The 24,277-nt window shown below is 31.0% G+C and overlaps 1 protein-coding gene across 6 annotated transcripts in view; it reads right to left on the bottom strand.

Moving 5' to 3' along the window:
- Positions 1-23,817, bottom strand: part of uif (sushi, von Willebrand factor type A, EGF and pentraxin domain-containing protein uif) — a 92,525-nt gene extending 68,708 nt beyond the window's left edge. For 4 of the 6 annotated variants that reach the window (XM_073966801.1, XM_073966803.1, XM_073966804.1 and 1 more), the window contains exon 1: positions 23,065-23,489. The gene's annotated coding sequence lies outside the window, so the exon portion shown is untranslated. Of the gene's footprint in view, positions 1-23,064; positions 23,490-23,631 lie in introns of those variants that run through there. The other 2 variants (XM_073966802.1, XM_073966807.1) reach the window with 1 other exon arrangement.
- Between the last annotated feature and the right edge of the window lie 460 nt (positions 23,818-24,277).

The following is a 24,277-nucleotide window of genomic DNA, read 5'->3' as shown; positions in this document are numbered from 1 at the left end:
AATTTTTGATAAAAAAATTTTAAATTTTCAACAGTGGTGAATTTTTATTTTTCACCCAAAAGAAATGGATATTTATAATGTAAAAAAAAATACTACAAATTATAAAATGATTGCAATAGTTGTATTTTACCATCTAAATCTATGAATATTTGTACTTTAAAAAATACTACAAATTTCACCTAGTGGTGAGTTTCTATAGAATTTCACCACACTCAATTGTTTGTTGGATATCGCATTTAACAACAATTGCAACTCCATATTATGAAGAAACACATTATTTAAAGCATATTTTGATTTTTTTAGCCGTGGTGAATATTTATTTTTCACCCAAAAAGCTTAAAAATGTATATAAAAATTCTATTTAATATTTTCCATTTAAAAAATGCTGCAATTTTTAAAATTTGGTGAAAATTTTTGTTCAAATATTTTTAAACTTTTAACAGTGGTGAATTTTTATTTTTCACCCAAAAGAAATGGAAATGTCATAGAAATTATATAAACAATTTAATGGATATTTATAATTTACAAAAATACTACAAATTATCAAATCATTGCAAAAGTTGTATTTTACCATTTCCATCAATTTCACCTAGTGGTGAGTTTATATAGAAATTCCCCACGCTCAATTTTTTTATTGATATCACATTTAATCGATATTGCTTCTCCAAATAACGAAGAAAAATATTTTATATAGTATTAATTTGAAATTTTTTGCAGTGGTGAATTTTTATTTTTCACCCAAAAAGCATGACAATGTCATAGAATGTTCATAAAAAAATCAATTGAATATTTTAGATTAAAAATTATTTTTTATTTACAAAAATTAAAAAAATAAACCTGTAAAATTTCTTGAACATTTTTGTTATGTATTCACCACCCTACAAAATCCTCAAACAATCATTTGTCATATTCTTTTGTACACAAATGGTTATACACAATTTTCTTTTCCTTTTTTCTGGCATTTTCACCACGTGGTGGGTTTCTCTAGAAATTCGAAATTACTTATTTATGGCTATTTTATATAGTTAAGAAAATCATTTTTATTGTATATTTATACCATTTTTTGCAGTGGTGAAACCAAAATAGTTTTATATATTTTCCTTAAATGAATATTTATTTTCAGCCAAAATACTCGTAGTTTTATATATTTTTGTTTTCAAATTTCACAATTTTAGTTAAACTTGAAATTCTGAAAATTTGTCAAATTTCTTGAAAATTTGTTCATTGTAATGAAATTGAGAATTCACCACCCATAAAATCATCAAACAACCAATTGTCATTATTTTCTTTGTATACAAATTGTTATCCAAATTTTTCTTTTCCCTTTTTTTGCCAATTTCACCGCGTGGTGAATTTTTTAGAAATTCACCACACCTTTGGTTTTTCAGGAAATCAAATTTAAAAATATAATGTTATTTCACATACTAAAGAAAAACATGTTTACTGCATATTTAGACAATTTTTTACACTGGTGAATATTTATTTTTAAACAAAAATGTTTTAATTAGTTTTTGAATGAATTTATATTTGCTTTTTAAATGGCACTAGTAAAATTTATACAAATTAACAATATTTAATTAAAAATAAATATTTTCAAAGCAAAAAATTATGAGAATTTTTCAAATTTCTTCAAAATTTTGTTATTGTTATGTTTTAGCAAAATTCACCACCCTATAAAATCACAAAAACACAACTGTCATTATTTTCTTTGTTAGCGAATGGTTGCAAACATTTTTATTTTCCATATTCTGGCATTTTAACCTCGTGGTGAGTTTCTTGAGAAATTCACCACACTTTAGTTTTTCATGCAAATCGAAATAAAAACGTAGTGCTATGTAAAATAATTAAGAAAAAAACATTTCATTGTAAATTTAGATAATTTTTTTGTGGTGGTGAATATATATTTTTTAACAAAAATATAGTTTAAGCCAATTTTAAAATAAGGTAATATTTTGGCATGGAATTTCACAATTAAAATTCTATTAAAAATTCCATAATTTGGAGACTATTTAGGGTTTTTGATCTATGGATGATCGCAATAGTTCGAAAGGTCTTCCAGTGGAGTAGTAAAGCACATAGTAAAGCACATGAGAGGCTACAAATTTAACAACCTAACATATTCTAGGGTGATTTTCAATTTGAAATTTAAACTTCTCAAGAAAATTTTCGAAGTATTATTTTAAAAAAAGTGTTTAGTGAATACAAAAATCATAAATACAAAACTGCGTTTATTTGAGTTTTGGAAGAAATTCACCACAGCCCTAATTTTATTAATATTATATAAAATACATTTTTATTGTATTCGAATAAAAAATTAAAATAAAATAACTAAAAAAATCTTTTGTTTATTATTTGAGTTTCATAAGATATTTGCAACAGCTCGAATTTGTTTAAATGATCCGAAATCAAGATTATATTCAAATTTAAACAAAAAATGCCGTGTCGATTTTAGGTCTCTAAGAGTTTTCTTTGTTTCTGGAGGCCGTTAAAATAACTACTTTTTTAATATTATTTATTTATTGAATTCATCATATATTGAATATATAATAAATATGGAAAACAATTATAGTATTAGCAGCTAAGGCCATCAGCTATTTTTTTAATATTTATAATTTTAAATATTAATTATTTATAATTTTAAATATTAATGAATATTAAAAAAATATAAAAAAACAATAAAATTGATATAGAAGTCGACTTTGAATCGTTATTGGTTTGAGAAGAAAATATCGTAATTATTTCTTTAATTTTTAATTTAATGAAGCCGATATTTCCAAAAAATCGTATGTAAAAATTGGAACCCTATATTTATGGCCTGTTTTTCTAAGACGATTCAAAGTTAAATTCGTTTGAATCAATACCACGCCTTATATTGTAAAAATTGTCGTTTGATTGAAAGCAAAATTAATGAAATATTTTTCAAAAACAAAAAAAAAAAGAAGTTTGGTAGAACTTGAAGTTGTAAAACAGACCATAAATCTCAAATGTAAATCCCTATTGTGAATGCCGTGCAGATAGTTCTCTTCATAAATCCATCAATATTCCACTTTTTATATCAAATGCCATATTCATTCACAATATCAATTCAAAAGTCTGCAACTATTGTTGAATGTCTATATTTTTGTTTTTTTTTTCTTTCTTGTCGATTGTTTGGAGTTACAGAAAAACTGGTTTCAAACATAGTTTCATTTTTGAGTGTATATTGTTTTCTCATTCAAAATACACACATATAAATGTTGGCTATAACAAAATTCACTTTTTCAACTTTTTTATTAAAAGGAAATTATACATTTATCCAAGCACTTATGGCCAATAATATTTTTACTGAGGTGAGAAAAAAAATTGAATCACCTATGAAGGTCATGAAGCAAAAACCGAAAACAAACACTTCAAATTTCAAAAAACTTTGTATATAAATATTTAAAATTTTATTTAATTGGGGTCAATTCCGCAATGTGGATGCTGAAAAGGGCGTGAATTGTTTATCTAAAACTCATAATTTCAATTGGATCAATTAAAGTAGTTGCCGAAAAAGGTGCTGAAAACTTGAATAAAAACATAACAAATGTCCGAACAATCGTTTAAAAGTTCACCATTGAAAGAACTTTTATTACTTATTGCATTAATTAAAAGCTTTCATTTATTCCGATTGACAAAAGAATTCAGCCTAAGACATAAGACACATGCTTGTATTTTTCTACAACTCAATTGTGGTGACCATGCTCTCTAAAGGCAAAAACAAAAGACTTAAGACACATACTATGACAACATTGATGGATCCATTGTGGCTGCTGTTTGAATTTCATGATTTCAACTTTAAAACAGAAATTTCCAAAGAATGACTAAACTTCGTGTTTAACTGGTTTGATTTTATATTATTATTTTGTTGTCTTCTATATATAAAATCATTATTAAACAAAGACATTTTGAGGTTTGGCATGGCAGCAACTCATTCACTTGGCATCACAAGAAAGAAAAAACCAAAAAACTGATATTTTGTGCTCAAATCATTGTTTAACTAAAGTCGATTCGATTATCATTGCTATTGTCATCTCAACAATTTAGCCATAAAATAAACAAGTTTTAAGACGAAATCAAAATAGAAAAATAAATAGGAAATATAAAATAATGAGCCAAAAAAAAAAAACTAGTAGACAAACAAAGGGTGATTTAAAGACAGAGCCATATTGGTTTGGGTTTGAGAGACCAACCGACCACCTAAATGTTACTCCATTTATTTCCGTTCCAAATGTACTTGACATTTAATTTCGCAAAATTAGCCGTAAGAAATTATTATGAAAATAGCGCCACACACATATTGGGCAATTTTATATTCAAAAAGTCAAAGCATGGCAGGAAACCTCCAAATAAAAAACCAGTCATTTGCTAGTTTGGCAACATTTTATGTGTGGCCTGGGGTTAAAGTTAATTAACCCCACGACGTCATACATAACACCAAGCACATGGACCATTTTTAACACAAAAATTGACTTATAATGTTATTTGAAATTGTGACAAAGGTGAAACTTTATAAGCCACATATAAAAGTGTTATAAAAGAATGTAAGTGATAATTCTAAATGGTAGCTAATTAAATTAATTATTTTAGCCAGTAACAAAATTTCGTTATTTTTTCGGTGGTTGTTTTGTTTGTTTTCGTCTTAATAAGATTAATTATAAACGAAAAATGAAAGTGTTTATGATCTCTTAAATGAAAGTGATGAAAATAATTGTTTGACATTGAGAAAAATAATTTCTATAACAAATTTCGTTATAAACCATTTATGTGGAACAAATTGTTTAATATTTGAAAGTAATCTCAAAACGAATTAAAAAAATTTAAAATATGGAAGATGTTGAACATTATCATTATTTTTAAAAATCATAGAAATCATAAAATTTTTGATATTTTGTGAATTTCACCTTGAGGTGAGATTCTCAAGAAATTCACCACGCATAAGTTTTAATGAAATTGAATTCAAAATTGTATTTTCATTAAATTCTTTTATAAAAAATTCATAAAAATCATTTAATTTTTGATTTTTGTGAATTTCATCTTGAGGGGAGTTTCTCAAGAAATTCACCACGCATGATTTTTTTAAAAAATGAATTGAAAATTTTAATATTCCTTAAATTCTCTTGTAAAAAGGCATATATTATTTAATTTTTGTGAATTTCACCTCAAGGTGAGTTTCTCAAACAAATGATAGAAATGATTTTTTCATGGAATTGAATTCAAAATTTTATTTTGAATTAATTTTGCAATTACAAATCTTATATCTTTAAGTACTAAATGTCGCAGAATTCCTTTAGTTTTTGATTTTTTGTGAATTTCACCTCGAGGTGTGTTTCTCAAAAAATTCAACACATTTTAATTTTTCATGGAAATTAATTTTCAATAAATTCTGCTATAGAAAGTTCTAAAAATCGTTAAATTTTTGATTTGTGTGAGTTTCACCACGAGTTGCGTTTCTCAATAAATTCACCACACTTAAATTTTTCATGGAATTTAATTCAAAATTATAATATAAAATATAAATTCTGCCATAACAACAATAATAGTTATTGCTTTCAAACCATACATTGGATTTTTTTATTTTGGAGTAATAAAAAAGCGTGGTGAATTTGGCAAAAACACAGCAATAAGAAAACTTTATGAAATTTGACATTTTTAATTTTTGTCAATAAAAAAATGTCCCTTTTTAATCCAAAATATTCTTTCGATTTTATATGAGAATTCTATGGCATTTCCATGCTTTTTGGGATACATATCAAAATTCACCACTGTTAAAAATTTCAAATTAGTGCTATAAAAATGTTTTTCTTCATAATTTGGAGCAGAGATAATTTTGAAATGTAGTATTCAATAAAAGTTTGAGTGTGGTGAATTTTTGTAAAAACTCACTACGAGGTGAAAACGACAGAAAATGGGAAAGAACGTTGTATACAACTATTCGTTTACTAAGGAAATTATGCCGAGTGATTTTTTGTTGAATTTTGCGATGAGGAAATTTTAAAAAAAATTATTTTTTTTAATTTTTTTAATATTATAGATACGTTTGAAAAAATTCATCAATTTCAATTTCTCGAATTTACCACCTACTGTGGAAGATTTCGTAGAAAATTGCTTGCATTGACTTTAACTTTTGATTTCTATAACTTTTACGGTATGTTCGGCTTTTCAAGAAATTCACCATTGTAAAATGTTGCTCGAAAGTTTCATAACATAAATTCTAGTAACCTTTAATGAGGTTAACAAAATATTATTGTACTAAAAAGGCATATTTATGCTATGGTGAATTTGTATTTTTGTACTTAAAAAATTAATACCTTTATTTTTTAACATTGAATTTTCAAAAAAACTTTTTTTGTTTTTCATTTCATTTATCATGTTTGTCGAATAGTTAAGTGATAAAAGTAGTGAAAAAAATTAAAGACAAAGTATTTGGTTATGAAAATTCAGCACTAGAGAACACTTTTAAGAAATTCACCACTTCACAATTTTCCTAATTGACCGCCTATTGCCATATTTATTGTAGAAAAATGCTTATAACGGGTTTAACTTTCCATTTCAATAAGTTTTACGATATGGTGAGTTTTTCAAGAAATTCACCACACCCAATTTTTTTGTCAAAATTTGCATAATATTAATTCTAGTAAGCATTATTGAATTTAGAAAGTTGTTTACAGTATTCTAAAGATAATTTAGGCTATGGTGAATTTGTATTTATGTACTTAACAAATTAAAACCTCAATAAAAAACCTCAACAAATTAAAATCTCAATTTGTTGTTTTATGAAAACATGTCTATAAAAGAACCCTTAAAACTGTTTTGCGCATTTCTACAAAAATATTGTGGGAATTCAGCTCCCCTCCCCTCTTCAACAGTGTGTGTAGGGGCAATAAGTTACATCTTACTTACACAAATATGCATTCCAATGTAGTTGAAAAGGCAACATAAGTTTTTAATGACATAAGTATTTTTATGATTTTTTGACACTTTTACTAAAGCTTATGTTAATTATGTATGTGCATCCGGTTATATGTGATGTCATTAAAAAATATACAAGTAATCAAACCAAATAAAAAAAAATTGTATTAAGTAAAAAGTTATACTCGACATGGTATGTTTAGCAAGTTTGGAAAATATATGCAAATACTTAATTCAAATATGATCTATGATTAACAAATAACAAAAATTTAATATATTTGTTTAATTGAACTACAACAAAAAGGGTTTAAAATTTTTTGAAAATTATAAAATAAAATTTAATATAAATTTTCTTTTGTTTTCCAAAAAAAATTGAAATAAATTTTTAAAGATCGCGAATACAATATCATCTTTTGGTTAAATCGATTCCAAATTCATTAAATTTTCATTTTCTGCAAAATTTAGCCTGTGGTGAGTTTCTCAGGAAATTCACCACACATGGATTTTCATAGAAAAATAAATTTTAAAAATTTCTAGAACCATTGCAATGCATCAATCGAATTATTGCCAATAAAAAGTAAATGTATGCAAATTATTTTATTTCCTGAATTAATTACAAATTCACCACATTGTAGCAATGTGTACATACTTCAAAATCGTGAATACAACATCGTCGTTTTATTTGAATTGACTTTAAATGCATTCATTTGTCATGTTCTGCAAATTTTATCCCGTGGTGAGATTCTCAAGAAATTCACCACACATGGATTTTCATTAAAAAATACATTTTAAAAATTTCTAGTACTATTGAAAAACAACATTTGCAATTTGCCACGCATTATTGCCAAAAAAGAAAATGTATGCAAATTATTTTATTTCCTGAATTAATTAGAAATTCACCACATTGTTACTATGTATGTACATACTTCAAAATCTTGAATACAACATCGTCGTTTTATTTTAATAGACTTTAAATGCATTCATTTTTCATGTTCTGCAAATTTTAGCCCATGGTGATTTGCTCAAGAAATTCACCACACGAAGATTTTCATTGAAAATTAAATTTTAAACAATTTTGGAAACATTGCAATGCATTATTTGCAATTTTAGAGACATGTGTATGTAATTACATATAAAAAATCAAAGGAAAGGTATGCAAATTATTTTATTTTCTAAATTAATTTGAAATTCACCACTTCTTCACAAATCGTGAATAGAACAAAGAGTATTTATTTTATTCGACTTTACATACACTCATTTGCCATTTTCTACAAATTTTAGGCCGTGGTGAGTTTCCCAAGAAATTCACCACACTTGGTTTTTCATTGAAAATTCAATTTGAAATATTTCTAGAACCATTGCAAAACAATATTTGCATTTATGCCATATAATTACCCATAAAAAACAGCGAAAGCAAAATATGTAAATTAAAAAACAATAATTCTTTGAGAAACCTAATAACAACAAATGGTTCTTATACGTGCACTTCATTCAGGCATTTGCGTCTTTTGGTTTGAAACCAACTACAATATTCTTGTTGATAAACAAAAACATAAATTCTTGTTGCCATAAGATGAAGTCATTTATTTGCAATGAAAGCTAAGAGTACTGCTGAAAATAAAGAACAATAAACTGGAAATGAAACTACACGACATGCAGTGAATTAAAAAATTGTATTTCTTTGTTAAAGTTTTACACTCTCTACCTATCTCTCCTCCCTCTAAACTTACTTATACAACAATAATATTCACCAGAAGCTTATTTTGTTGCTGTTTCTAACTATCTTAGAAATGTGAAAAGATCTCATCTATAAAATATTTCTTAATAATTAATTTAGAAGATGAGTCATATTTCATCACAACACAATACACAACTCAACTTAAGAGAATAATAGATTTTGGGGCACAATGGCCAAATAACAAATAAAACAATTTTGTGATGATAATGGCAGCTGATTTCACTCAAATTGGGAAGCAAAAAAAAACGAAAGAAATGAAAATGAAAACTGTGGTAGTTAATTGTGTAGACAAAATGTAGACAATCTCAATTTAGTAGGAAAAAAAATTAACAAAAAAGAAAAGTATAAATGCTTAAATTGTTATTTTAACCCAACCAACTACCTCCATGATCAATGTATGTATGAGGGTTTGGTCAGCTACCTTTTATTACCTTTAGCACTTGTCCAGTTGCTTCCGTTGTTGTTATTACAAATTGCTTTTGGGGGGCATTTATAACAATGAATGAATAAAAGGTAGGGGAAGAGAGATGGGAACACCAAGCTTTTGTAGTACATTGGCATTTATTAGCCAACAACATGTTGTTGTTGCCGCTGTCAACAATACATTTCTTTAATATTTCCCATCAACGAAATTTCTAAATAAATACCATACGCACTGCCACCCAAGTTAATGACAAATTGTTATTGTAGCTTTTGCCGATGTACATTACCAAGCAATACAAGTTAATTTCGAAGCAATAAGTTTTTTCACTTGTTTTCTTCAAAACTTTCTCCAAGCATTGAGATGTCTTTAATAATCCATAGCCAGTTGGCCCTAATGATTGTGATCACTTAATTATTAATTATTGGATTTTATAATAAAGAAAGAAAAAACAAAACAAACAAGAAGCCGACGCCCATACAGCTTAAGGGACCATATTTTGCAATATTTCAACTACACATGTTGCGGCTGATTACACATAAACTGGTTATCCTTAGCTTGTAATGAAAAAAACTGTGTGCTTAGTTGCCAATACAATTCCCATATGCCATGGTAAAGTGCAAGATAAGCCTTTCAAGTGTTCCAGTTTTTTTTGTTTGTTTCTGTCCCCTGTCTTTCTTGTCGTCATAGTTGTTGAAATTGTGCTAAAGAATTCCCGGTAAAAACACTTTAATTAAAGAAAAAAAAACAACAAAGACATGAATGAAAACATGTAAACAGTACATGGGTAATAAATTAGGGAGCTACACATGAAAATTCCCCTTATAAAGGGGAACGGTAAGGGATTTTTCAAAGAGTTTGTATTTATTTTTCATAGGCAACAGTGGCCATAAAATTTTCTATAAATTTTTATAGGCCACTGCGGCCAATGAACAATTTTCTATAAATTTTTATATGAACAATTTTCTATATATTTGTATAGGCCACTGTGGCCTATAAAAATTTATAGAAAAATTTTTATAGGCCACAGTGGCCTACAAATATTTATAAAAAATTTTTCATAGGCCACAGTGGTCTATAAAAATTTATAGAAAATTTTTCATAGGCCACAGTGGCCTAAAAAAATTTAAAGAAAATTTTTCATAGGCCACAGTGGCCTATAAAAATTTATACAAAATTTTTCATAGGCCACAGTGGCCTATAAAAATGTATAGAAAACTTTTCATAGGCCCCAGTGGCCTATAAAAATGTATAGAAAATTTTTCATAGGCCACAGTGGCCTATAGAATTTATAGACAATTTTTCATAGGCTACAGTGGCCTATAAAAATTTATAGGCCAAAGCGGCCTACAAAAATTTATAGAAAATTTTTCATAGGCCACATTGGCCTATAAAAATTTATAGAAAATTTTTATGGGCCACAGTGGCCAATAAAAATTAATAGAAAATGTTTCATAGACCACAGTGGCCTATAAAAATTTATAGAAAATTTTTCATAGGCCACAGTGGCCTATAAAAATTTATAGAAAATTTTTCATAGGCCACAGTGGCCTATAAAAATTTATAGAAAATTTTTCATAGGCCACAGTGGCCTATAAAAATTTATAGAAAATTTTTCATAGGCCACAGTGGCCTATAAAAATTTATAGAAAATTTTTCATAGGCCACAGTGGCCTATAAAAATTTATAGAAAATTTTTCATAGGCCACAGTGGCCTATAAAAATTTATAGAAAATTTTTCATAGGCCACAGTTGCCTATAAAAATTTATAGAAAATTTTTCATAGGCCACAGTGGCCTATAAAAATTTATAGAAAATTTTGCATAGGCCACAGTGGCCTATAAAAATTTATAGAAAATTTTTCATAGGCCATAGTGGCCTATAAAAATTTATAGAAAATTTTTTATAGGCCACAGTGGCCTATACAAAATTATAGAAAATTTTTCATAGGCCACAGAGGCCTATAAAATTTTTCATAGGCCACAGTGGCCTAAAAAATGTATACAAAATTTTTCATAGGCCACAGTGGCCTAAAAAATTTATAGAAAATTTTTCATAGGCCACAGTGGCCTATAAAAATTTATAGAAAATTTTTCATAGGCCACAGTGGCCTATAAAAATTTATAGAAAATTTTTCATAGGCCACAGTGGCCTATAAAAATTTATAGAAAAGTTTTCATAGGCCACAGTGGCCTATAAAAATTTATAGAAAAGTTTTCATAGGCCACAGTGGCCTATAAACATTTATAGAAAAATTTGCATAGGCCACAGTGGCCTATAAAAATTTATAGAAAATTTTTTGTAGGCCGCAGTGGCCTATAAAAATTTATAGAAAATTTTTTATAGGCCACAGTGGCCTATAAAAATTTATAGAAAATTTTTTATAGGCCACAGTGGCCTATAAAAATTTATAGAAAATTTTTTATAGGCCACAGTGGCCTATAAAAATTTATATCAAATTTTTCATAGGACACAGTGGCCTATAACAATTTATAGAAAATTTTTCATAGGCCTATAAAAATTTATAGAAAATTTTTCATAGGCCACAGTGCCATATAAAAATTGATAGAAAAATTTTCATAGGTGGCCACAGTGGCCTATAAAAATGAGTAGAAACATTTTCATAGGCCACAGTGGCCGATAACAATTTATACAAATTTTTTGGCCTATGAAAAATATTCTATAAATATTCATGGGCCACTCTAACCTATGAAAAATTTATAGAAAATTTTACATAGGCCACAGTGGCCTATAAAAATGTAAAGAAAATTTTACATAGGCCACAGTGGCCTATAAAAATGTAAAGAAAAATTTTCATAGGCCAGAGTGGCCTAAAAAATTAATAGAAATTTTTCATTGAGACGGCAGCCTATAAAAATGTATAGAAAATTTTTCGGTTTTTATAAAAAAATTTTTATAGGCCACAGTGGTCTATAAATAAAATTTATTTTCTATAAAATTTATAGAAATTTTTTCATATGCCACAGTGGCATATATAAATTTATAGAAAATTGTTCATTGGCCACAATGGCCTATAAAAATTTATAGAAATTTTTTTATAGGCCACAGTGGTCTATAAATAAAATTTATTTTCTATAAAACTTGTAGAAAATGTTTCATATGCCACAGTGGCATATAAAATATTATAGAAAATGTTTCATAGGCCACAGGGGCCTCTATAAATTTATAGACAACGTTCTATAGGCCACAGTGGCCTATAAATTTATAGAAAATTTTTCATAGACCACAGTGGCCTATAAAAATTTATAGACAATTTTTCATGGAGACAGCGGCCTATAAAAATTTATGAAAAATTTTTCATAGGCCACAGTGACCTATACAAATATATATAAAATATTTCAAAGGCTACAGTGGCCTATAAAAATTTATAGAACATTTTTCATAGGCCACAGTGGCCTATAAATGTTGAATTGTAGAAATATGCAAAACTATGATAATATCTTAAATTGCTTCTCTTAAAAATTATCACTAATGATTTATAATTTGTCTTCCTTATTATTAAAGTAATAAATTATGTGCCAATAAAAACACCATTATAGAGAAATTTACAGCATTATTAATAACACAACAGAACACTGTGTGTATACCATGATGTACATTGGCAGTTGTAGTATAACTTGTTTGCGTGAATTAAAATAGAGTAGGTTAATTTAGCACACAATTACCCACACATTAAAATAAGAAACTCATACAAGAGAGTATGTATTGGAAACCAGGAATACATACAACAACCGATATGTAAACATATTATACAAACAAGCCATCATCAACAGAATAAATGCCAAATGCCAGCAATATTGTAGATATGTAAAAAAAAGAAACTTTCAGTTTGTGATAAATTCCAGAAATTCTTTATTATTTATTCTTTCAATTTGTGTGTGCCTGTGTTTTCTGTGTTGTATAATACAAGTTCTTCAATATTCATGGTGCATACATTTAAGCAAGCCAAAACGCTTTAGGTCTGGTCTGCCACTCCCAGATTTGGGGAGAGCTTTGAATATGAAAATCTCGACAAGACAACGGAATTGAATGATGTCAAATTGTTGGGTTTCAAATTTTTTGAGGTTTTGAGTTCGTTTTGAACTAAAAATATAATTCAAGAAATTATGCTAATTAATAGAAATAACATCACAAAAAAATCTATTTCTTGTCCCCCAAAACATTACTAAAACGAAAGACTTAGGCAACAAACTTGTTTTGCTGTCAATTTTTTTGGATGTTTTTTGGTTATTTTTTTGAGTTTTTTTCATCAGGTGTTGGAATTCTTTGTAATATTACAACCACAAAAAGATCTAAGAAAAGAAGATAGCATGGTGGCGGCATGGTGTTGGTGTAGTTGCTGCAGGTCTCTTCTATTGCTCATGCACAAAGCTCCTAAGAAATACCTGCATACATTCAACATAAATATGTCGGTCGGTCGTTCGTTCGTTTGGTGTTTCTTTGCTACTTCTAATCTGCCTGCATGCGGCGGTTTGTATTGCATGTTATTTGCTGTTGTTGCTGCTTTTGCTTTAACATGTTTCTTTTATACTACTTCTTTATATTTTGTGTTTTTACATGTTTTCTTGTTATTGCTTTTATGTTGTAGACTTTTTCACAACAATAAAATCAAGAAAAAAAACACAACAAAAACAAATCTACTACCTTTAGCCACAATATGCACAATACCACCACCACCATCAGCCAGCCAACATCCATTTGAACAATTCTTTTAGTTTTCTACCTCTACCTCAAACAGCAGCAAAAATAAGTGGTACCGTCAAAACACTTGTTGAATTTACAGTATTTCTACTCTAAGGGGGTTTGAATGAATGATCTTCGATGTTGTTGTTGTTGTGGGTATATGTATTTCTTGTTCCCTCTACAATGGCATGGCAAGTGTTGTGTGTTTATTTAACGGTTTGAAACAAAAACACACAAAAGCCTTCTTGTTCTTGTTCTTCTTCTTATTCTCTTTCCAAGAACATGATTAGGCTAAGTAAATAAATAATCACGACGAAATAGAGGCTAATTGAAATTTGGTGGGTAAATGGTAGGTACTTTTTGAGAGAAAAATATTTAATTTACTGTTGTGTGAAATGCGAAATTGTAAAGTAATTTCGAGGTATTTAAAAGCAGATATTTAGAAGATTCTCAGAAATGTGTTAAATAACCGTTAGAATGATTAGCATTAGTTTAGAAGATAAATGTTCGAGTTATTCTTAAAAAACATGTCCTTTGGTCCTTAAGAGTATGTAGGCTAGAAAAATTTGTTATACCGAATAAAAAATCAGATACTTGAACGTCAAGAATTCAAACGAAATAATTTTTAATATTTAAAATAATTACACTGTGCGACACGAAAAAAATTAACCATATTCTGACACCACAGAGTGATAGAAGACAAAAAATAAGAAGACACGTATCCCGGCTTTTTTCCCTATCACTTCGAATTTCGCGATTATGGGCCCCCAAAGAGCTGAGACCTTGATGTCAAAAGGACTCATTTTACCAGGCTCATATCTTCTACACCGCTAAGAATTTTGGTTTACACGTCGAAGCAAAGTTGTAGCACTAGTCTTAAAAAATAATAATTGTGAACACATCAAATCAATTTAACCTCATCTTCTAGGTCAAAATCGTCAAGGTCAAATTTCCGTCATAATTTTTTCTCGGATTTTGGTCTTCAGATATCAAACCAATCAAAATTGAAGCAACCAACCAACTACAAAAATGTACCTTATATACGAATAAACAACTTTATAGAAATGTGAACTCTGTAGAAACGGTTCTTAATGTCCAAACTAGCACAACAAATGCTATTTTTATCCACTTTTCTCCGATTCCGGTCCATAGCTACCAAACCGTTCAAAATTCAAGAACACAATCAGCTACAATAATGTAACAAAGATATCAGTAAGCAACTTTCTGGAACATACGAACTGTCTATGAACGGTACTTAAAGGTGAAAATAGCAAAAAAACTTTTGAAAATATTACATTTTTATACTTTTTTCTCCGACTTTGGTCCACAGATATCGAACCGCTCACAAATTACGTATACATCCAACTACTAAAATCTAACTAAGATTTCAATAAATAACTTTCTAGAACATATGAACATTCTAGGAATGATTCTTCACGCTCAAAATTTGATTATTTTTGACCATTCTTTCCTGTTCAGGTAAATAACAACAATAAAAAAATTCACCGTAAATAACAAACCTTTCAAATTTCCTTGAGTTTTGAACAGTTTGTTATTTCCAGACCTGAGCTGGGGGAAACGTTAAGAATAATTTAATTTCAACTTAAAGAAGCATTCCTAGAATTAGTGTCATTTTTGGAAAAATTTGCATTTCTTATCCTAACAGGGTTGCCAAATCCTTCTACTTTTCCCATTTTCTGGGGAAAATATCATAATACCCTCAAATCAAAATGTTTCCCTTATATAAAATTTAAATTGTTAAATATTCATTCGGAAAGTGGTTTAGTATTATCCGTTCTTATGTTTGCTGAATAATAAAATAGTTAAACAACCGAATATTCGTAAACACAATACATCCTGGTGTAAACCCCTTGAGGCCATCGGCACATTGTGGCTAAAAACATTGGGGAAACTTTAAAAATAGTGCACATAGGAATTTCCAATAACTAGTTGGGGCTCTTATTTCCGATATACGCTCTAGATTCGTTCCCAGAAAAAGTTCTAAAAACAATTTGGAAAGTTATACAGCTCCCAACTAAAACAACACACCGGTCAAGAAGCCATTTTTTCAACCACAGTGGGTAAAATGAAGTCCACCGCGGAAATGTCATATTAACATACTTCCAGGTTGCTAACAAAAATAAAGATAAAAAGTTACTCTCTGAAAATTTGCCGAATATTTATCCTGACTGGGGACAAGGGAAACCTAATTTTCGAACACACATGAGGCCTTTTAAAATAAGATAAATATTCGGAAATGTCCACAATTACTATTGGTGGATTTAACTACAGTGGTTTAGGAAAACCCCCTACCGACGTAGTGGATAGCAGGAGCAAAAAGTCGTTTGAGTGTTCGACTCTACTGTCTGGTTCAATAATATGGAATGTGATATGTGACTCAGGAATAGCCCAGAAACCGGACAAATTTGTAAATCAGTTGATGTGCTGAATAACGCATTGCAAAGTAATGGAATCAAGCCCTCTACAGCATTAACAGTTGCCGGAAATAATGGATTATTTTCATAACAATTACAAAGAAAAAGTAATTATTTTAATCATCACAAAATAATGGGGAACTGTGACACAGTGTGTGCGTCTCCGGATGCAGAACTGAGGTCCAAAATACGGAGTGCAGTAAAATTGAATAAAAATTCACTTCAAAAATTCTCAAAATTTGAGCTTTCGCAGTTTTATTTTATAAAGGACGTTTAATAAGGACTTATTGTTAAAATAATGGGTTAGAAGGTTAGTTTGTAAGCAGTTATGCATACAACAAGTTGTATACCATCCTATTATTTGGTTATGGAATTTTAAAAAGGCTGGGATCTTGGATCGAGCTACAAAAGAACGAACAGACCGAAGTTATATTCTCAGGCCACCCAGAAATGATCACTGACCTGAAACCGAACAGAAAATAAAGGCAAACAGACCAATGATATGTCCTGGTGTCACCTACAAGGTGACCTAGGTGTCCAAGGTTTTGATTTTAATAATAAAATTGCAGAGTAGAATGTCTTTGGCCTGTAAAAAAATTTAGCCTTCGCAGTGAAGCATTTGACAACTGAAGAAGAAAAACGTGAAAGCATGGTACCAGGAAAAAAGACCAGGCATAGCACGAGCTCAAACTACAAGAAATTAAATAGATAATGTCGTAGTGCATACATAGCAAATGTCAGACTTTTGATCGATCCGAGGATCTTATTACGATTCGAACCTCACTGTCATGTCATAGCAACGGTTCGCAGACTATTGAACGCAGTGAATATAGTTCGATATTAAACAACGCGGAAGCTGTTTTTTTCGCGAATCCATTGCAGAATTCCTATCCAAATCGACTAATAACAGTAACGAAAATTCAAAGAACCTGTCTCAGTATGAAGCCAAGACAGAGTAACCCATCAAATGAATAGTAAGGTAGAGTGAAGCATACAACTGATTTGAGAAGACTCACCATCCTGCATTGATTAAAAAGGACTACTAAGCGTTTTATGGACAAAAAGGAAATTAGACAGTTATTTGATACAGGGTGCGGCAAAAGTTACTATATGATGTAAAACAATTGTAACTTCTTTGCTTGCGAGTATTTAACTTTTTCTTTTTTCCTATTTCAGAAATTAAACTTGGGAGAATATTTAAAAATGGAACGCTATACAATTGCGCAAGATTTGTTGTTTTTCTATTCATTGAAAATCATCGTTCGATAATTAATACTCAACGTGCATACAGAAGATTTTATGGTGTAAGAACTGCTCCAACGGGTCCAACCATTCGTTCGTTGGTGAATAATTTTGCTGAATATGGGACTGTCGGAGATTCAAGACGTACGGGCAGACCTCGAACTGGCAGATCGGCCGAAAATATTGATGCTGTGCGACAGAGCGTCGAAATGCCATAAAAAGAGCACATTTTTGCGTTAGAGAAAACGGTTATCATTTAACTGATATTATATTTCATAATTAATGTAAAAAAATAACATAAAATAAACTTTCTTTTTATCATAATTTTTTTTTGTTTTTTTTCATTCCATTCAATAGTTATTTAAAAAACAAATCATATAGTTACTTTAGCCGCACCCTGTATATAGACAGATACTCGTAAGGCTTCTTCTCATCGCCAAAAAAGATAGTACGAGAAAACTGTGTGCAAATCCACTATTGACCAGATCTTCGCGGTACACCATATGCTGCAAAAGACATTCTTGGCAAGTTAAAAATTCTTCCTTGGAATAGGAAATCTTTATAGGGTATTTATGGAATAGAACATCGCCTAAGGTCTTCTATTGAAAAGAAGAAATTCTATATACTAGATCCACGATAAGATCTTCTAGGGAATAGGAAAGTATCTAAATGGTATTCCATGGAATATACGACCAGCGATTGAGTCTTCTACGGAACAGCAGAACATCGATAGCACTGTGCAACAAAATGGAGCTCGAGGTCTGGGGGTGGAAAAATCCCTTTGGGAGCCCTTGATGAGTTACAGAACCCCAAAGGGCAGATCCGCCGAGAGTCGAACTTTCATTTCGACCTTCTAACTCTCTTCCTTCCATATCCTTTTCGTCCTTTATTTAAAGAACGGCAATAAAAGTACAACAAGATGAAATTTTTCAGCTTCGATATTTTCTGCAAAAATGTCCCTCAGAAAATTTAAGGTACGGCGATAATGTCGCGTTTTCATGGTCCTTTTTGCATTTACCCTGCTTTTGTTCAGAAAAAATATGTTTTGTGTTTTTGTATATTCTTATATTCCAACAACCAACAAAAACGAATATACAGAAAAACAAAATATATTTTTTTCTGAGCAAAAACTGGGTAAATGCATAAAGGACCATGAAAACGCGACAATATCGATTAGTTGTCAATGAGAGCCGTACCTAAAAGACAAAACAAAAGCGAACAAAGATATAAGCCTAATTTCTGATGGCTTATAGGGTCTCCAGTGAAAAATTCATCACGATATAACTCAAAAGTTCGACTCACGGCAGATCTGCCCTTTGGGGTTCTGTATATACTCATCAAGGGCTTTCACCCCCCAAAAGGAATTTTCCACCCCCAAAATTTCGGTTCACAGTGTAATTTGTTTTGTGGAATAGAGACTTCTATTGGGTCCTCTATGGGATAGGAGACCCTTGATGGGGTTTTTATGGAATATAATGGCGAAAGGGTCCGCTTTGGAATTAGAGGCCTTAAATAGAGAGTTTCATAGAACAGGACACCATCGACAGACACATTTTTTGTTTTCTGCCATTACTGATTTAAGGCATCTGGTGACAGATTCAGATAGATAGAGAACGTTTGGTTAAGCTATTGGTATCTAAAAATATTAGTAAGAATGTTGCCAAAGAAGAAGTAAGACATTTGATGACGGACTTAGATCGCTTGATTGTCAGCATTTTCTGTTTAAGACATATAATGCCTATACATCAAGAGATAAGCACGGTTCGACTGAAAGGATCCACATCCAGTGATTGTGACCTAAGAATTCTATATTCCAGTTAAAGAGGGCTAAATCTCCATCCACCTCTGAGTTCGTACAAGTTTTACGACACTTCTTGCACAAGGTGTTTACTTTGCACAATATCCTGTAGAAGATCCAAGAGAAGCAGATCGTTACCTTTCGAAAGGCATTAACAATCCGATAGGGTTAACAATTTTCTTTACCGTCAAACTTTTAGTTTGACGTCCGTTCATTCTGCGACGCAAGAAGAACAAATGATGACAATACCCAGCAAAAATTCGGATCCGTTAGTCATTACGTAACCCATTACAAAGTAATGTAAACTAGCTTCTTTTCGCAGTTCGTGGTGCACATGTGCACTGCACATTTAAGTTCTTAAGCAACCCTTAATATAAGTGTGCGTGGCACAGTGTGTAGTGTCTTTGGCTAGAAATCAGAGGGTTCGTGGGTTCAATTCGGGCAGACGGCGAAATAAAATAAAAGTAAGAAGTGTGATGAAATTAAAAACAAATTTTCTACATAAACTGTTCTAAAAATAGAAATTTTTTCCACCTTACTTTTCAACTTCTAGTGGCCACAGAATAACTAGTTATTCTAGTGGTCATAAAATAACTAGAAACTGAGTGCGACATGCCCTTGTAAAAATAATGGGGAAGAAAGGGGGTTTGTGAGTATATACGGCTGCCAAAAATCCCTTACAAAACCCATGATTTTGGCAGGACTTTTTTGCTGGGTACTCAGTTAAATAGTTTTATAATGAGAAGAAAAATGACACACTATACACAAAACAACACATATGGCAACTTCTATGTTATCATCATGGTTCGAAAAATATTTTCCAAACCGTCAGCATGTCATCTTCACTCTAAAAAAGTGTGTTCGATTCTCAATTTGGCTTGTATTTCCTGAGAGAATGAGAAGATATGCTTTGTGCAACACATTTCCTCCTTATTCTATTACCATCGTGGGTCTAAGAATATGCAACCTTTATCCTAAAAATATGGATTCGATTTCCATGCTATATATAATTATTCCACACACATTCCAGAAGGGACAAGCGAGACTTCTCTCATATCAATGAGTGCAACCCGATTCATATTAGCTCAATGATATGGGACCTACTGTTTATCGCCGAGTCCGAACGGCGTGTCTAAGACACCACTTGTAAAGAAGTTGTACAAGGCTGAAGTACTCAGAAAATGTCACCAACATTACTGAGGGGTATTTTGCAACAATTGAAACAATTGAATAATTGAACCTCTGACTTTCTGAGTGCAAGGTCGGTGTGCATATCACTGCAACGGGCTAGGCAATATAATTGAGCTAAACATTTTCCAGCAAATATAGTAGCTAACCTCGTAGACCTAAAATGTTTTCCATATAAACAGCTCGACATTGAGGTTTCAGCAACAACGCTGTAGTGAGGTTTAAAGAATACAATTATTGGGTAATTGTTAATTTGTTTTGGGATATTGTAGGGGGAAAGAGTAAATATCTTCCATTCTTCAAAATAGTCTAGCTTAATCCCATTGTTGTTGTTTTAATATTTTAAAACAACGAATTTATTAGTGGAGAAAATTTGGCATTGTTCGCCAAGGGTAATGCAGGGAAGACTATAGTTTCGATCCTCGCCACAGGACCTCATCAGTTCCGTTGTTTTCTTGTTTTTTGGATATTCTCTACCGAAGTTATTTTTCAATAACTTCTTCAACAAAACACCCACACATCAATTTCGGCTCAAAATATAAGAGTGACCAAAGAAACAATTTCCATTTCCTTTAATTTCCTTAAAATTTATTGGAATAAATTTGTTCACCAATTTTGGTTTAATGGCCAATAGAATGCTACCATTTTGCACCGAGGCTCATGAAATTTATCAAATTTTTAGTTAGATATGAAAGTAACTATCTTAATTCGGAAAAATATGTCTCTTGAAGTAGCAAGTGCCTTAATTTTTCAGGATTTATCAGGGTCTGAGTAAGTATATAACTCATGGCTTAGAGAGTAAAGATGAAGCAAATTTCCAAGGTGGAGCTTCATTTTGATTCAGGGTTCCCTTCATAAAAGAGCTCGTTTCGTTTTGGGGATGATAAAATGGGCCTGAAGACCCTCTAGAAGAGTTCAGAACAAAGATATCTATTAGAAAACAATCTTGTATTTCCCTGAGGTGTCCCGGAAAAGTGTTCTGAATACAATTCTGATTATGTATAATATAATTGTTCCACAAACATCCCAGAAGGGACAAAGGAGAATTCTCTCATATCAATGAGTCCACCCCGATTCATATTAGCTCAATGATATTGGACCTACTGTTTATTGCCGAGTTCGAACGGCGTGTCCTAAGACACCACTTGTAGAGAAGTTTTACATGACTGAAATACTCAGGAAATGTCGCCAACATCACTGAGAATTTGATGTTGCCTGCGTGTGAATCCAACCTACGACCTTAACCGTGCAAGGCGGCTGTGCACGCCATTGCACCACGGTGGCACCTTGGTTATGTATAACCTGTTTATATTTAAACAGGATATAAATATATGGAAATTGAGTAGGGTTTGATACTATCTTTAATTTGCCTTTGTAAAATGTCATAAGAAATCTATGTTGACCCTCACTTCCCATTGATAAATTCTGAAAATTACCTTCCTACCTACAAGTATCAAATAGAGTGTAAAATTGAGGATCCCTAAGAGCCTGTATCAAGCCTACCAAAACAATTTATAAGAATCAAATTAGTTTCAAGAAATGGATAATGGAAGTGGATAATGGATAATTCTTACAGCATTATGAAATGTAGTTCTCCCAGATTTTCTTTGAAGAACAACAAATTCCCAATTCTGGGCTATTGGTCTTCAAAAGAATTCTTATAACACTTTTGAAGAGACAAGAAAAAAAATATTTGTTTGGATTTTAGTGAATGATATAAAATACGTCTTCTAAGGTGATTGAAGGATACTAAATTCTCCCCATAACTGAAGGGTACATAAACAACCATTTTGACCGCTTCTAAAATTGCAAATCGAACATATTTTCAACACTCTGGCAAAATGGTTTGGCAAAATGGAGTTGCATGAAAATTGCAAGTGCTGCTGTGCTGCTGGTGCAGCTGCGGTTACTGTTGGTGTGGTGTTTGTTTTGCGGTTAAGCCTGCCAATGATTGTTGCAATCGTTTTTTTTTTCTTGCCAACTTAGAGAGAAACGATTTGATTTATCTATGTGTAACAGAAAGGCAACAACAACAACAAGAAAAACAAAAACTCCAAGTAAAGAAAATAACTTTACAAAAGCCATTTGCTGGTGACGGTGATGATGGTGGCTGGCCGCTTCTCAATATTAACACGCTTAAATAGACAACAACTCTCTAAACAACAGCAAGAAGAAAAAAACAGTAAAACGTCAAGTTAATGACACAATTCGTGCAATTTCTATATAGTTTCCATCCAACCACTCACTCACTAGCCATTGAATGAAGGCTGGCTGGCTGACTGACTAGTTGGCAAAAAATCTCTAATGATTTCTAGTGTAAAAACAAATAAAAAACAAATTTCACAAGAAACCTTTGCTATTTTTACTTAGGGTTTCTCTTTTTCTTCTCGAGGTATACCAAATTTATTGGTTTTGTTGATTTAATCCAGCTTAGTTGGTAGGTATCCATAAAATGTGTGAGTGATTTTGTTGTTTATCGGGTAGTTGTTTGTTAACACTTATTTAATTCATTATCCTTTGTTGTGGAACTTTGTCTTCTGTAACATTTTTCAATATTGCTTTCAAATTATATTTTAATTTTTCTAATTTTCTTTTTGGTAACACATACACTTTGGTTTTGGCTAGATGATGCTGCTGCTAGTTAGACACGAACACTCTCTCACTTTTCTAGATGAAGAAGCGGCAGCAATCTTTTGTTTTTCTTTTAATGTTTCAGATTTTTTTCACTCAAATTTTTGCTCACTTAAAAATTAATTTCTTTTCTCCTCCTTCTTCTTCTTCAACTTCGACTTGTTCGTTTTATTCGTCTTTCAGTTAATATCCGTTTACTGTACCGTACCATACGAAGGCCAAACACTCACTGAAACTGGCTTAAGAAATCTTTCGAGCAACACCTCTACACCACCTCGAAGCGGTTTCAAAGTGGTATGAACAACTTCAAGACAAAAATGCCAAAAAAAAAAAACACAAAAACTATATAAGACATACTGCTAAGCCTGTCCAAGACTCACACACACACAGTCATGCAAGTACACACTTTTTGAACCCGTTCATAAGCCATAGTGGTAAAGTCACTGTTTTTTTTTTCTCGTATAAGTAAAAGAAAATACAACAGACATATACACAATCATACATCTCTCGACTTCTATACTCCAAAGCAACCCAATACACTCACATTTTGTTAACTCTTTGGCCACTGTTGTTATTGCTGCTGAAGGGGGGATAAAATATGGTATGTCTTCTCGACCGGCTAGTTTTGGAAACGGTTCAAAACGTCAAAGAAACACACAAAACGACAACACCACAACGGCGTTCCAAACGGTAAGTACGTGTTCCTCAAGCAACAGGTAAAGCCAGACTAAAGACGCTTATGCACATTTCAAATAGCGGCTTAAGATAGTTGGATGCGGCGAATTGATAAATGATCTCAAAATAATATTTAAGGCGAATTGAATTGCGACTACGGCTGCTGGTTGCTCATTGCTAACAGGTAACAGAAAGCAGTTATATTTTCGGGACAGACATGGGATTGTACTACACCGAACAACTGGATGACTGACTGATCAATCGCATATGCAGAGAAAGAAAACAAAAACTATCAACACCAGCTACAACAACAAGTAATACTAAAATATTAACTCTTGCTATTGTTGTTGTTATTCTTAATCACAACATTTCAACCTGTGGGCATCATCAACATGATCATCACCTGAAAACTAGTTGGGATTTTCTTTTTGACCAGGTTTTCCATTTCGTTACAAAATTTCAATAAAATAAGGGATGTGTGAAATTTTGTAAGAATTTTCCCTTTTCTTTAAAAG

The sequence above is a fragment of the Musca autumnalis genome, unplaced genomic scaffold, assembly GCF_047663935.1.
Source record: "Musca autumnalis isolate F117 unplaced genomic scaffold, ASM4766393v1 scaffold_2, whole genome shotgun sequence".
NCBI lineage: Eukaryota > Metazoa > Arthropoda > Insecta > Diptera > Muscidae > Musca > Musca autumnalis.
The sequence above is the reverse complement of the archived record's forward strand: the minus strand, read 5'-3'. Positions and strand labels throughout refer to the sequence as shown.